Genomic DNA, 15,890 nt, shown 5'->3' with positions numbered 1-15,890 from the left:
GCCACTTCACAAAAACCAGAATATAGATAAAATTAATCACTAACCTTCGATTATTTTCATCAGATGACACTCATAGGACTTCATGTTACACAATACATACATGTTTTGTTTGATTAAATTCATATTTATATCAAAAGATCTGAGTTTACATTAAAGCGTTAGATTCACTAGTTGCAAAAACATCAAGTGACTTTGCATAGCCACATCGTTTCAACAGAAATACTCATCATAAATATAGATGATAATAACAATAAAAAAGTTAAACACATGGAATTATAGATATACCTCTCCTTAATGCAACCGCTGTGTCAGATTACAAAAAAACTTTACGGAAAAAGAAACGCACGCTATAATCTGAGACGGCGCTCAAAAGTAAAACACCACAGCCACAAAGATGGCGTCAACATAAACAAGAAAATATGATAAATATTCCCTTACCTTTGATGATCTACATCAGAAAGCACACCAGGAATCCCAGGTCCACAATAAATGTTTGTTTTGTTTGAAAAAATCCGTTATTTAAGTCCAAATACCTTCTTTTGTTAGCATGTTTGGTATACATATCCAAACACTAATTCTGGTCAGCGTTATATCGGACAAAAACTTCAAAAAGTGATATTACCGGTCGAAGAAACATTTCAAACTAAGTACAGAATCAATCATTAGGATGTTTTTAACATATAGCTTCAATAAAGTTCCAACCGGAGTATTCTTTCTTGTCTTCGTGAGCAATGGAACGCAAGTGACTACCATGAGGAATAAGCATGATCAGAAAATGGCTGACTGCCAGACACCTGACTGATTATGCTATCATTCACTCCCACAACACCATAGAAGTCTCATTATAATTTCTATTGATGGTTGACATCTAGTGGAACCCCTAGGCATTGCACAATCATTCATATCTCAAGGGGATTTCTTTGGGGACTCTGGTGAATACATACAAGCTCAGATTTCTGACTTCCTGTTTTGATTTCAACTCAGGATTTTGCCTGCCATATGAGTTCTGTTAATCTCACAGACATAATTCAGAACAGTTTTAGAAACGTTAGAGTGTTTTCTATCCAATACTAATAATAATATGCAAATATTAGCAACTATGACTGAGGAGCAGGCCGTTTGATATGGGCACCTTTCATCCAAGCTACTCAATACTGCCCCTGCAGCCATAAGAAGTTAATAAATCCTGTTTGGGATAGGGGGCAGCATTTTCACTTTTGGATTAATTGCGTGCCCAAACTGAACTGCCTCCTACTCTGTCCCAGATGCTAATATCTGCATATTATTAGTAGTATTGGATAGAAAACACTCTGAAGTTTCTAAAAGTGTTTGAATGATGACTGTGAGTATAACAGAACTCATATGGCAGACAAAAACCTGAGAATAAATCCAAACAGGAAGTCAGAAATCTGAGCTTGTATGTATTCACCAGACTCCAGACGGAGTCTACATCACAAGGCGATGGCTCCCTCTGCTGGATGTGCCAGGTCTCGACCGGCTCTGCGGCCAGGACTAATTGGGGCTGATTGTGGTTGGTGGGTAATCAAGGGCTGATTGCTCACCAGCTGTACGAGTCCAATAAAGCTGCCAGAAGGGCAGCACACAAAGGGGAGGGACTGGGGGAAGAAAGGTGACTTCCGTATAGTTTGAGACAGTGCCCGAGCTAAAAGGAGGGAGTTCAGTTTTTGTGCCCGACAGGATACAGCAAGACCCGGAGTCCAGAAGACGGTATCCCGGAGAGGGTCTCATGGGGGAGACCGATCCTTTTCTTTTGATTTATTATTTAAATAAACACCCTTGAAACCGAGCTAATCCTACTCTGTCCGTGTCTGATCTGTGTAAACATCTTGACCAAACCCCCTGGTCTTCCACAACACACACACTATCATACAGTAACTTCAAAGTATTCATACCCCTTGACTTATTCCACATTGTGTTAGCCTGAATTCAAAATTGATTAAAAAGATTTGTTCTACCTATATACAAAGTGAAAACATGCTTTAAGATATTTTTGCAGATTTATTGTAAATGAAATACAGAAATCTAATTTACATAAGTATTCACACCCCTGAATCAATACTCTATAGAAGCACCTTTGGCAGTGATTACAGCTGAGAGTATTGCTTAGAGACCTCCACACCTGGGCTTTCCACACCTGGATTGTGCAACATTTCCCCTTGTCCTTTTTAAAATTCTCCAAGCTCTGTCAAATAGTTTGTTGATCGTTGCTTGACAAACATTTTCAGGTCTTGTTCTAGATTTTTGGGTGGATTTAAGTCAAAATGAGCTCAGCCACCTAGGAACATTCACTGTCTTCTTGGTAAGCAACTCGTGTAGATTTGGCCTTGTGTTTTAGGTTATTGTCTGGCTGAAAGATTAATTAATCTGCCAGTGTCTGGTGGAAAGCAGACAACCAGGTTTTCGTCTAGGATTTTGCCTGTGCTTAGCTCCAATCCTTAACGATTACAAGCATAACCATGACATGATGCAGCCACCACTATGCTTGAAAATATAGAGTAATGTGTAAATATAGAGTAACTCAGTAATGTGTTGTATTTGGCCAAAACATAACACTTTGGGCCAAATGCTTTGCCACATTTTATGTAGTACTACTTTAGTGAATTGTTGCAAACAAGATGCATGTTTTGGAATATTTTGTATTCTGTACAGGCTTCCTTTTCACGCTGTTGAATACTTGACTCCTGACAATAACTTTTCATTTTCAATTAATTTGTAGAAATTTCTAAAAACATAATTCCACTTAGATTATGCAGTACTGTGTGTAGGTCAGTGACAAGATTAAGATTAAATTTAGATTTTTACAGTGCCGTGAAAAAGTATTTGCCCCCTTTCTGATTCTCTCTATTTTTGGAACTGAATGGTATCAGATCTTAAACCAAAACCTAATATTAGATAAAGGGTAACTTGAGTATACAAAACAAAATGGATACTTATTTTATTTATTTAATTAACAGTTATGCAACACCCAAATCTCATGTGAAAAAGTAATTGCCCCCTTACACTCAATAACTGGTTGTGCCACCTTAAGCTGCAATGACTGCAACCAAATGCTTCCTGTAGTTGTTGATCAGTCTCTCACATTGCTTTGGAGGAATTTTAGCCCACACTTGCATGGAGAGCTGCTTTAACTCAGCGACATTTGTGGATTATCAAGCATGAACTGCTCGTTTCAAGTCCTCCCACATCATCTCAATTGGGATTAGGTCTGAGCATTGACTAGGCCATTCAAAAACTTCAAATGTATTGCTTTTTAAACATTTTCATGTAGACTTGATTGTGTTTTGGATCATTGACTTGTTGCATGACCCAGCTGCGCTTCAGCTTACAGATGGATGGCCTGACATTCTCCTGTAGAATTCTGATACAGAGCAGAATTCATGGTTCCTTCTATTAAGGCAAGTCATCCAGATCCTGAGGCAGCAAAGCATAACCAAACCATCCCAATACCACCACCATGCTTAACTGTTGGTATGAGGTTCTTTCTGTGGAATGCAGTGTTTGGTTTTCGCCAGGCATAATAGGACCAATCAGGACAACCAGTCAAACAAAAGTCAGTTATATTTCTATGGCAACAAATCCTTCAGAACTAACTTGCTCCAGGGCAGGCTAACTCAATTTATCTTGAATGAAGTGGGAGTTGAGGATCAATGAAATCAGATACCCTCCCTCTCGCAAAGTTTGTGTCATTGTCCTTAGGGGCTGGGTTAAATGCATTCAGTTGTACAACTGATTAGGTATACAAATAAATAAATTAAAAATCCTACAATGTGATTTTCTGGATTTTTTTTTCTCATTTTGTCTGTCATAGTTGAAGTGTACCTATGATGAAAATTACTCATTTTTAAGTGGGAGAACTTGCACAATTGGTGGCTGACTAAATACTTTTTTGCCCCACTGTATATAGTTTAGTAGTGGAAAATAGGTGAGAGTCCAAGTTTAACCCATCCCTGCCAGACTATCCTAACACAACCCTGGGCTTGGCCCAGATTCACACCACTGAAGATAAAGCATTCAGCATGTCTCAATCCCAATTTTCCCCAATAAACTACATAGGAAATATCAGCGCCATGTAAACATTTAACAATTCACCCATTTCTGTTATTTCCTATTTGTGCATCTCTGAGCGACGTTCTATCGATTCCTGGGGTCCTTAATTGTTTTGATGTGTATTGTAGCTATTCAAGCAGCCAGAAATACAGCTGGTATGACGATGCAAAAGTAGTCAAACTGTGCTTGAACAGAAAATGGCTTCAATACACATTGAAAACCGAATCGAAAGAACATTGCTCAGCATTTGCACAAATACGGTGAATCTTTCGTTTAAAATGACATTGACATTTTTCAGATACCAGCAGAGCAGAGCACAGCAATCCACAGCACCCTGCCCATAGCCCCGACTAGGTCAGCACAAGGAGTTGAGCTCAATCCAGTGCAGTGAACTCTAGAAATCTGACAAGCCCCAGCACAGGGATGGGAGCATCATCTTAGCTCCAGTTGCAGACTAAATGAAGACACTGGTGTTTAATTAATGTGGAGAAAGCTGAGCTTCTCAAAGATGGAGAACGAGAGTAGTTTAACAGTTCACCACAGGAAATGTTCAAAGTTAATGTGAGTCACTTAAAGCTATTGAGCTGAGTTCAAGCCTATACAGAGAGCTCAGTCATCATCGCCACATAAACAGGGTCCTTTCATAGGACACATCTACTGATGAGACTGGAGCCTCAGGAACATCATGTACTAGAAGTTGTCTCAGACATGGACTCACTGTAAGATGCAACTCCACTGCATGGTGATATGACTCCAACTCAGCCCGCTGTCTGCCATTTCCTTACTCCTCACCTTTACCTTTTAACCTGACTAACAAAGATGGGTTAAACAGAGAGACCTGCAGGCTGAGAATAGCTAGAAGCAAAAGGCAGAAGCAACATTGCTAAGTAAAGGTACAAGTACTCATACTGAACTGATCGGTACGGGGACCTCGGTTCGGTCCACACTGTGAACCCGAATGAGTACATTTAAAAAATGTAAAAGATAAAAACACTAAGCCTATAGGCTATGCCTACTAGAGGTCGACCGATTATGATTTTTCAACGCCGATTACGATTATTGGAGGACCAAAAAAAGCCAATACCGATTAAAATCAGCCAATTTTTTTTATTTGTAATAATGACAATCATAACAATACTGAATTATCACTTATTTTAACTTAATATAATACATCAATAAAATCTATTTAGCCTCAAATAAATAATGAAACATGTTCAATTTGGTTTAAATAATGCAAAAACAAGGTGTTGGAGAAGAAAGTAAAAGTGCAATATGTGCCATGTAAAAAAGCTAGTTCCTTGCTCAGAACATGAGAACATATGAAAGCTGGTGGTTCCTTTTAACATGAGTCTTCAATATTCCCAGGTAAGCAGTTTTAGGTTGTAGTCATTATAGGAATATTTCTCTATACCATTTGTATTTCATATATCTTTGACTATTGGATGTTCTTATAGGCACTTTAGTATTCCCAGTGTAACAGTATAGCTTCCGTCCCTCTCTTCGCCCCTACCTGGGCTCGAACCAGGAACACATCGACAACAGCCACCCTCAAAGCATCGTTACCCATCGCTCCACAAAAGCTGCTGCCCTTGCAGAGCAAGGGGAATAACTACTTCAAGGTCTCAGAGAGAGTGACGTCACCGATTGAAACGCTATTAGAGCACACCCCGCTAACTAGTTAGCCATTTCACATCAGTTACACCAGCATAATCTCGGGAGTTGATAAGCTTCAAGTCATAAACAGCTCAATGCTTGAAGCACAGCGAAGAGCTGCTGGCAAACGCACAAAGGTGCTGTTTGAATGAATGCTTACGAGCCTGCTGCTGCCTACCACCGGTCAGTCAGACTGCTCTATCAAATATCAAATCATAGACTTAATTATAACATAATAACACACAGAAATACGAGCCTTAGGTCATTAATATGGTCGAATCCGGAAACTATCATTTCGAAAACAAACGTTTATTCTTTCAGTGAAATACGGAACCGTTCCGTACGGGTGGCATCCATAAGTCTAAATATTCCTGTTACATTGCACAACCTTCAATGTTATGTCATAATTATGTAAAATTCTGACAAATTAGTTCGCAACGAGCAAGGCGGCCCAAACTGTTGCTTATACCCTGACTCTGCGTGCAATGAACTCAAGAGAAGTGACAATTTCCCTAGTTTAACCTTTTGCCACTAAAGGGGGTGCTGTTTCGCATTAGCATAATTTGCTCTACAGATTAAACTGCCTAGTACTCAATTCTTGCTCGTACAATATGCATATTATTGTTATTATTGGATAGAAAACACTCTCTAGTTTCTATAGCCGTTTGAATTATGTCTCTGAGTGAAACAGAACTCATTCTACAGCACTTTTCCTCCCAGTTGGCCTCTGGTTCCAAATCAGTTTTAACGTCTCTGTAAATCCTATGAGGATACAAACACTGCCCACGCCTTCCTCTAGATGTCAGTAAGTGGTGACAATTTGAATGGAGTCGATTGCGCAATCAGTGCCTCTATAAAATCACCAAATACCGGAAGTAGTGTTCTTTTGGACCCTGCACTCAACGCAAGAAGGACGTCATGTGATGCTCTTTGAAGCTTTGGGCACGTTTCGGGGTCCCGGTCGAACGTTAGTGGGCATTTCGACGGACAGAGGACATCTTTCGACCAAAAGAAGATTAGACCCAAGAAAGGATACATTGCCCAAGATTCTGATGGAAGATCACCTCATAGTAAGAAATATTTAAGATGATAAATCGTTGTTCTGTCGAAAATTTTTAAACGCATATTCCGCCATTTTGTTTGGTATAGCTTCGCTTGGCGAACGCTGTATTGCACAGTAAGGATAATTTTAGAAATGTAATTCAGCGATTGCATTAAGAACTAATTTGTCTTTCGATAGCTGTCCAACTTATATTTTTTTAGTCAAGTTTATGAATAGTTATCCATGAGACAAGATCACTGTGAAAGATGGCGTCCGACATTTTCAGGCTAGTTTTGCTAGTATTGTCATTATATAACCACGGTTGTTTGTGGCCAAATATGCACATTTTCGAACAAACTCTCTATGTATGTTGTAATATGATGTTACAGGAGTGTCATCGGAAGAATTCTGAGAAGGTTAGTGAAAAAATTAATATATTTTGGCGATGATAACGATATCGCTCTCTTTGGCTTGAATCAATGGTCGGGTAACGTTTGCATATGTGGTATGCTAATATAACGATTTATTGTGTTTTCGCTGTAAAACACTTAGAACATCTGAAATATTGTCTGAATTCACAAGATCTGTGTCTTTCCATTGCTGTGAGTTGTGTATTTTTAAGAAATGTTTTATGATTAGTAATTAGGTAATACACGTTGCTCTGTGTATTTATTCTAGTCGAGTTGTGATGGTGGGTGCAATTGTAAACTATGATTTATACCTGAAATATGCACATTTTTCTAAACAAAACCTATCCTATACAATAAATATGTTATCAGACTGTCATCTGATGAGGTTTTTTCTTGGTTAGTGGCTATCAATATCTTTATTTGGCCGAATTGGTGATAGCTACTGGTGGAGAGAAAAAATGGTGGACAAAGAAAAATGGTGTCTTTTGCTAACGTGGTTAGCTAATAGATTTACATAGTGTCTTCCCTGTAAAACATTTTAAAAATCAGAAATGGTGGCTAGATTCACAAGAAGTGTATCTTTCATCTGGTGTCTTGGACTTGTGATTTAATGATATTTAGAAGCTACAATTTACTTGTGACGCTATGCTAGCTATGCTAGTCAGTGGGGGGGTGGTGGGGGGTGCTCCCGGATCCGGGTTTCTGAGGCAGTAAAAGTTAATATTGTCTGGTAACCTGGATTTATTTTAACTAAATATGCAGGTTTAATAAAATATACTTCTGTTTATTGATTTTAAGAAAGGCATTGATGTTTAGGCACATTCGTGCAACGATTGTGCTTTTTTTCGCAAATGCGCTTTTGTTAAATCATCTCCCGTTTGGCGAAGTTGGCTGTCTTTGTTAGGAAGAAATAGTCTTCACACAGTTCGCATAGAGCCAGGCGGCCCAAACTGCTGCATATACCCTGACTGTTTAAAAATATATACTTGTGTATTGATTTTAAGAAAGGCATTGATGTTTATGGTTAGGTACACATTGGTGCAACAGTGTTTTTTTTTTCGCGAATGCGCTTGTTAAATCACCCGTTTGGCGAAGTAGGCTATGATTCAATGATAAATTAACAGGCACCACATCGATTATATGCAACGCAGGACACGCTAGATAAACTAGTAATATCATCAACCATGTGTAGTTAAATAGTGATTATGTTAAGAATGATTGTTTTTAATAAGATACGTTTAATGCTAGCTAGCAACTTACCTTGGCTCCTTGCTGCACTCGCATAACAGGTAGTCAGCCTGCCACGCAGTCTCCCCGTGGAGTGCAACGTAAATCGGCCATGATCAGTGTCCAAAAATGGCGATTACCGATTGTTATGAAAACTTGAAATCGGCCCTAATTAAAATCGGCCATTCCGATTAATCGGTCAACCTCTAATGCCTACACTGCGTTGTATGCCATTCCTTCAAGTAAATCTGAGCTGAAAAAAACATTAGGCCATTTCGTTAAAACTATAGCCTATAGTGGTAATCAAAATTCTCATCGTAACTGCCGTATTTCAAACTATCCTTTTGTGAAGCTCAGCCGGGAACTAGTTCTGTACGATGGTGAGTGGTGGAGTTGATAAACCAGAATTGGAAGATCCTCCATCATCTAACCTGTTGGGGATGGGGGCGCTGTTTAGACTATTTATGCTAATGTGGCTAATTTTTTAAACGGCTTCCCACAAAATCCTTGATCGTACAATATGCATATTATTATTATTATTGGATAGAAAACAGTCTATAGTTTCTATAGGAGTTGAAATTTTGTCTCTAAGTGGAACAGAGCCCATTCTACAGCAATTTCCCTGACATGGAGTCAGATTTGAGAAACGTTGGCCACTTTTCTGAAGTCATTTAAACGGGCACTGTCGTTGCTATGACTATACGGACACTTCTTACGTCTTCCCCTGGATGCCTTTACGTGATGACGATTCCAACGGGCTCGATTGCTCGTTCACAGGCCCTACAAATGAAAAAAACCTTTAGCTAGCAAGTCTTTTCTTGCTGCGTAACGCGCGTGGAAGACACCGACCCTCTCCTGTTCCAAGCATTAGTTTAGCCTGTTATATTTCTCCGGTCATCTTTTCACTCGTTATAGGAGTTACAAACATCACAAAGTAGTTAATTTAAAGCGTTTTATAGCAATTTATATCCGTTTAGTGCGATTTTGGGACATTTATTTTTGCAACGATGTGAAAAGTTGGGAACGCTTTTCAGTTCATCCCGAACGTAGTTGACATTTCCACATGGCAAGAGGACAGCTTTCCACCAAAAGACGATTTCTCCCAAGAAAGGATCCTTTGCCCAAGATACTGATGGAAGAACAGCTCAAGGTAGGACATTTTTATTATGATAAATCGTGTTTCTGTCGAAACATTTTAGTGGCTTAGGACGCCATGTTTTTTGACGTAGCTTCGCTTGGCGCAAACTGTATTGAAAAGTAAGGATAAATTAAAAAATGTAATAACGCAATTGTATTAAGAATTAAATTGTCTATCAATCCCTGTCCACCCTATATTTTTTAGTCACGTTTATGAGTATTTATGTATAAGAGTAGATCACTGTCTAAGTGGCGCAAGGACGTTTTCTTTACCAGCTTGTCTACATTTCACATTGTCTAACCATGATTTTGGTGGCTAAATATAAACATTTTCGATCAAACTGTATATGCATGTTGTAATGTGATGTTACAGGAGTGTCATCGGAAGAATTCTGAGAAGGTTAGTGAAAAAATTAATATCTTTTGGCGATGTTGACTTTTATCGCTCACTTTGGCTAGAATCAATGCTGGGCTGCTAATTGCTATGTGCTAAGCTAATATAACGATTTATTGTGTTTTCGCTGTAAGACACTTAGAAAATCTGAAATATTGTCTGTATTCACAGGATCTGTGTCTTTCGATTCGTGTATGCTGTGTATTTTTACGAAATGTTTGATGATTAGTAGTTAGGTAAACACGTTGCTCATTGTAATTATTCTAGTCCATTTGTGATGGTGGGTGCAATTGTAAACTATGCCATATACCTGAAATATGCACTTTTTTCTAACAAAACCTATCCCATACCATAAATATGTTATCAGACTGTCATCTAATGAGTTTTTTTGTTGGTTAGGGGCTATAAATATCTTAGTTTAGCCGAATTGGTGATGGCTACTGGTGTTGGTGGACAAATAAAAGATGGTGGATTATGCTAATGTGTTTTTAGGTAATAGATGTACATCTTTACATATTGTGTCTTCCCTGTAAAACATTTTAAAAATCGGAAATGTTGACTGGATTCATAAGATCTGTGTCTTTCATTAGCTGTATTGGACTTTAATGTGTGAAAGTTAAATATTTTAAAAAAATATTTTTTTTGAATTTCGCGGCACTGGTTTTTCAGTGGGGGGGGGGGGGGGGGTGCCGCTAGCGCCACGCTGATCCTAGACAGGTTAAATCTCCAGTTTGGGAACACTGACTTCCGATGGAAAGAAACTGGGGATAAAAGGTTTACAGCATGTCGTCACTGTTCAGAATAGCTTATACAGAGTGGTGCATGTACATTGTTGTCGGCCAATCACAAGTAATTAACGCGGCATTACAGTCAGGGCTGCCATGTGAAGGCAAGGCAGGAGACTATCAATGGAAAACGGAATTAAAAGTTAAATGAGAAGGATACACTACAATGACACACACAGAGACAGGCAAAGTCCCGGGCCACTCTATAAAAGCAGTGTGTGTGACTGGCTGGTCAGGCTTGAGTTACGGCTGCAAGAGAGAGTGAGCGGCTCCAACAGATGGGCTCATCAGGTGACCAGGCCAACACCATGCCAGAGACTGAAGGTTGATATGTACTGTATGTATACACAGAGAGGCAGACCATCACAACACATATACACAGAGAGGCAGACCATCACAACACAGAGGGAGAACCACACACAGTCTCCATAGTCTCTGAGCTGCAGAGAAGACAACCAGCCAGGTAAGGGTCAGGGAGATTTGTTTGAGTGAGAGGATTGCGCCCGAGGATTTGGCCAAGTGCAAAAGCACTCTGTTCAGTGCGCTCTCTACTTAGCAGCAGTGTCTCCTGGGCCATATACAGCGTTCCTCACTGAGTTCACTGAATTCCTATCGGACCTTGTAGTCATAGCAAATAATATTCTAATTTTTGGTGATTTTAATATTCACATGGAAAAGTCCACAGACCCACTCCAAAAGGCTTTCGGAGCCATCATCGACTCAGTGGGTTTTGTCCAACATGTCTCTGGACCTACTCACTGCCACAGTCATACTCTGGACCTAGTTTTGTCCCATGGAATAAATGTTGTGGATCGTAATGTTTTTCCTCATAATCCTGGACTATTGGACCACCATTTTATTACGTTTGCGATCGCAACAAATAATCTGCTTAAACCCCAACCAAGGAGCATCGAAAGTCGTGTTAAAAATTCTCAGACAACACAAAGATTCCTTGATGCCCTTCCAGAATCCCTCTGCCTACCCAAGGACGTCAGAGGACAAAAATCAGTTAACCACCTAACTGAGGAACTCAATTTAACCTTGCGCAATACCCTAGATGCAGTTGCACCCCTAAAAACTAAAAAAAATTGTCATAAGAAACTAGCTCCCTGGTATACAGAAAATACCCGAGCTCTGAAGCAAGCTTCCAGAAACCTGGAACGGAAATAGCGCCACACCAAACTGTAAGTCTTCCAACTAGCTTGGAAAGACAGTAGCGTGCAGTATCGAAGAGCCTTCACTGCTGCTCGATCATCCTATTTTTCCAACTTGAGGAAAATAAGAACAACTCAAAATGTATTTTTGATACTGTCGCAAAGCTAACTAAAAAGCAGCATTCCCCCAAGTGAGGATGCCTTTCACTTCAGCAGTAATAAATTAAATAACTTCTTAGAGGAAAAGATCATGCTCATTAGAAAGCAAATTACGGACTCCTCTTTAAATCTGTGTATTCCTCCAAAGCTCAGTTGTCCTGAGTCTGCACAACTCTGCCAGGACCTAGGATCAAGAGAGACACTCAAGTGTTTTAGTACTATATCTCTTGACACAATGATGAAAATAATCATGCCTCTAAACCTTCAAGCTGCATACTGGACCCTATTCCAACTAAACTACTGAAAGAGCTGCTTCCTGTGCTTGGCCCTCATATGTTGAACATAATAAACGGCTCTCTATCCACCAGATGTGTACCAAACTCACTAAAAAAGTGGCAGTAATAAAAGCCTCTCTTGAAAAAGCCAAACCTTGACCCAGAAAATATAAAAAACTAAACCGGCCTATATCGAATCTTCCATTCATCTTAAAAAAAATTGAAAAAGCTGTTGCGCAGCAACTAACTGCCTTCCTGAAGACAAACAATGTATACGAAATGCTTCAGTCTGGTTTTAGACCCCATCATAACACTGAGACTGCACTTGTGAAGGTGGTAAATGACCTTTTAATGGCGTCAGACCGAGGCTCTGCACCTGTCCTCGTGCACCTAGACCTTAGTGCTGCCTTTGATACCATCGATCACCACATTCTTTTGGAGAGATTGGAAACCCAAATTGGTCTACACGGACAAGTTCTGGCCTGGTTTAGATCTTATCTGTCGGAAAGATATCAGTTTGTGAATGGTTTGTCCTCTGACAAATCAACTGTACATTTCGGTATTCTTCAAGGTTCCGTTTTAGGACCACTATTGTTTTCACTATATATTTTACCTCTTGGGGATGTCATTCGAAAACATAATGTTAACTGCTATGCGGATGACACACAGCTGTACATTTAAATGAAACATGGTGAAGCCCCAAAATTGCCCTCGCTAGCAGCCTGTGTTTCAGACATAAGGAAGTGGATGGCTGCAAACTTTCTACTTTTAAACTCGGACAAAACAGAGATGCTTGTTCTAGGTCCCAAGAAACAAAGAGATCTTCTGTTGAATCTGAAAATTAAACTTGATGGTTGTAAAGTCGTCTAAAATAAAACTGTGAAGGACCTCGGTGTTACTCTGGACCCTGATCTCTCTTTTGACGAACATATCAAGACTGTTTCAAGGACAGCTTTTTTCCATCTACGTAACATTGCAAAAATCAGAAACTTTATGTCTAAAAATGATGCAGAAAAATGAATCCATGCTTTTGTTACTTCTAGGTTAGACTACTGCAATGCTCTACTTTCCGGCTACCCGGATAAAGCACTAAATAAACTTCAGTTAGTGCCAAATACGGCTGCTAGAATCCTGACTAGAACCAAGAAATTTGATCATATTACTCCAGTGCTAGCCTCCCTACACTGGCTACCTGTTAAGTCAAGGGCTGATTTCAAGGTTATACTGCTAACCTACAAAGCGTTACATGGGCTTGCTCCTACCTATCTTTCCGATTTGGTACTGCCGTACATACCAACACGTACGCTACGGTCACAAGACGCAGGCCTCCAAATTGTCCCTAGAATTTCTAAGCAAACAGCTGGAGGCAGGGCTTTCTCCTATAGAGTTCAATTTTTATGGAATGGTCTGCCTACCCAGGTGAGAGACGCAGACTCTGTCTCAACCTTTAACTCTTTACTTAAGACTCATCTCTTCAGTGGGTCATATGATTGAGTGTAGTCTGGCCCAGGAGTGTGAAGGTGAACGGAAAGGCTCTGGAGCAACGAACCGCCCTTGCTGTCTCTGCCTGGCCGGTTCCCCTCTCTCCACTGGGATTCTCTGCCTCTAACCCTATTACAGGGGCTGAGTCACTGACTTACTGGTGCTCTTTCATGCTGTCCCTAGGAGGGGTGCGCCACTTGAGTGGGTTGAGTCACTGACGTGTTCTTCCTGTCTGGGTTGGCGCCCCTTGGGTTGTGCCATGGCGGAGATCTTTGTGGGCTATACTCGGCCTTGTCTCAGGATGGTAAGTTGGTGGTTGAAGATATCCCTCTAGTGGTGTGGGGGCTGTGCTTTGGCAAAGTGGGTGGGGTTATATCCTTCCTGTTTGGCCCTGTCCGGGGGTATCATCGGATGGGGCCACAGTGTCTCCTGACCCCTCCTGTCTCAGCCTCCAGTATTTATGCTGCAGTAGTTTATGTGTTGGGGGGCTAGGGTCAGTTTGTTATATCTGGAGTACTTCTCCTGTCTTATCCGGTGTCCTGTGTGAATTTAAGTATGCTCTCTCTAATTCTCTCTCTCTGAGGACCTGAGCCCTAGGACCATGCCTCAGGACTACCTGGCATGATGACTCCTTGCTGTCCCCAGTCCACCTGGCCGTGCTGCTGCTCCAGTTTCAACTGTTCTGCCTGCGGCTATGGAACCCTGACCTGTTCACTGGACGTGCTACCTGTCCCAGACCTGCTGTTTTCAACTCTCTAGAGACCGCAGGAGCGGTAGAGATACTCTTAATGATCGGCTATGAAAAGCCAACTGACATTTACTCCTGAGGTGCTGACTTGCTGCACCCTCGACAACTACTGTGATTATTATTATTATTTGACCATGCTGGTCATTTATGAACATTTGAACATCTTGGCCATGTTCTGTTATAATCTCCACCTGGCACAGCCAGAAGAGGACTGGCCACCCCTCATAGTCTGGTTCCTCTCTAGGTTTCTTCCTAGGTTTTGGCCTTTCTAGGGAGTTTTTCCTAGCCACTGTGCTTCTACACCTGCATTGCATGCTGTTTGGGCTTTTAGGCTGGGTTTCTGTACAGCACTTTGAGATATTAGCTGATGTAATTAGGGCTATATAAATAAATGTGATTTGATTTGTCTCTGCTCAGTTTGGCATCTGCAGAAGTGGGTGGGAGATGCCTGTGTGCTTTGCGGTTTACTGGATCTTTTAAAATCAGCAGTTATCTTGAAGATCACTCGGCGATCCACACGCTGCAGCGCTGTCCTTCAGCAGCAGATGATGCGCTGTCAGCCACTGACTTGTCATTCCCACTCGTCATCAAATGGGCTCAAGCTAGCCACAAGTTCTGACTGAGATCAACCTCGATGAAACGCAAATACAGCGATGAGTTTCTCTTGGCTTAAAACAGAAATAACGAGGAGCGCCCACAATAGGTTTTGTGCAGGGAATTGCTTAGTAATGAGTCTCTCAAAATTAACAAATTAAAACACATCCTGACCAAACATCCCCAGCATGACGGTAAACCCAGGGAGTTCTTTCAGAACAGGACAGAATGCTTCAGGAAACAGTGCTTCGACAGTGGAAGAGTAAGTCAGCTAGCAAGGAAGGCATTGTCGTTGACATTTTATAACCGGTGATAAGCAGCAAGGAGGGAGTACTCCCTCTCATAGTAGTAGATGGGGGGTTTTTTGAAGGAGAAACTCACATGTACACAGCTAATAGCTAGCTAACATTAGCCAAAGCTAGCTAGCTAGCTAGCTAGCTAGCTACTGATGGTGCAACCCTCAGTAACAGTACATGAGACTGACCAGCTCAAATCGGTCTTAAGAAGTAAAAATGTGTACATTTTTTTTTTTTTACATTGGATAAAAGTAGAGACTCTGTGCTAGAAAATGGGATATCATACACTACAGTTGAGGAAGAACCTATGCGGAGTGGAGCAGCGGTCTAAGGCACCGCATCTCAGTGCAAGAGGCATCACTACAGACCCTGGTTCGATTTCAGGCTGTATCACAACTGGCTGTGATTGGGAGTCCCATAGGGCGACGCACAATTGGCCCAGCGTCGTCCGGGTTAGGCTGGCATA

The 15,890-nt window shown here is 40.8% G+C and overlaps 1 protein-coding gene across 6 annotated transcripts in view; it reads right to left on the bottom strand.

Moving 5' to 3' along the window:
- Window positions 1–15,890, bottom strand: part of LOC129812972 (serine/threonine-protein phosphatase 2A 56 kDa regulatory subunit epsilon isoform-like) — a 91,106-nt gene that overhangs the window by 43,999 nt on the left and 31,217 nt on the right. The gene's annotated exons all lie outside the window — the stretch shown is intronic.

The sequence above is a fragment of the Salvelinus fontinalis genome, chromosome 16 (genome assembly GCF_029448725.1).
Source record: "Salvelinus fontinalis isolate EN_2023a chromosome 16, ASM2944872v1, whole genome shotgun sequence".
NCBI classification, from domain to species: domain Eukaryota; kingdom Metazoa; phylum Chordata; class Actinopteri; order Salmoniformes; family Salmonidae; genus Salvelinus; species Salvelinus fontinalis.
Note: the sequence above shows the minus strand (reverse complement) of the source record. Positions and strands in the feature narration are given on the sequence as shown.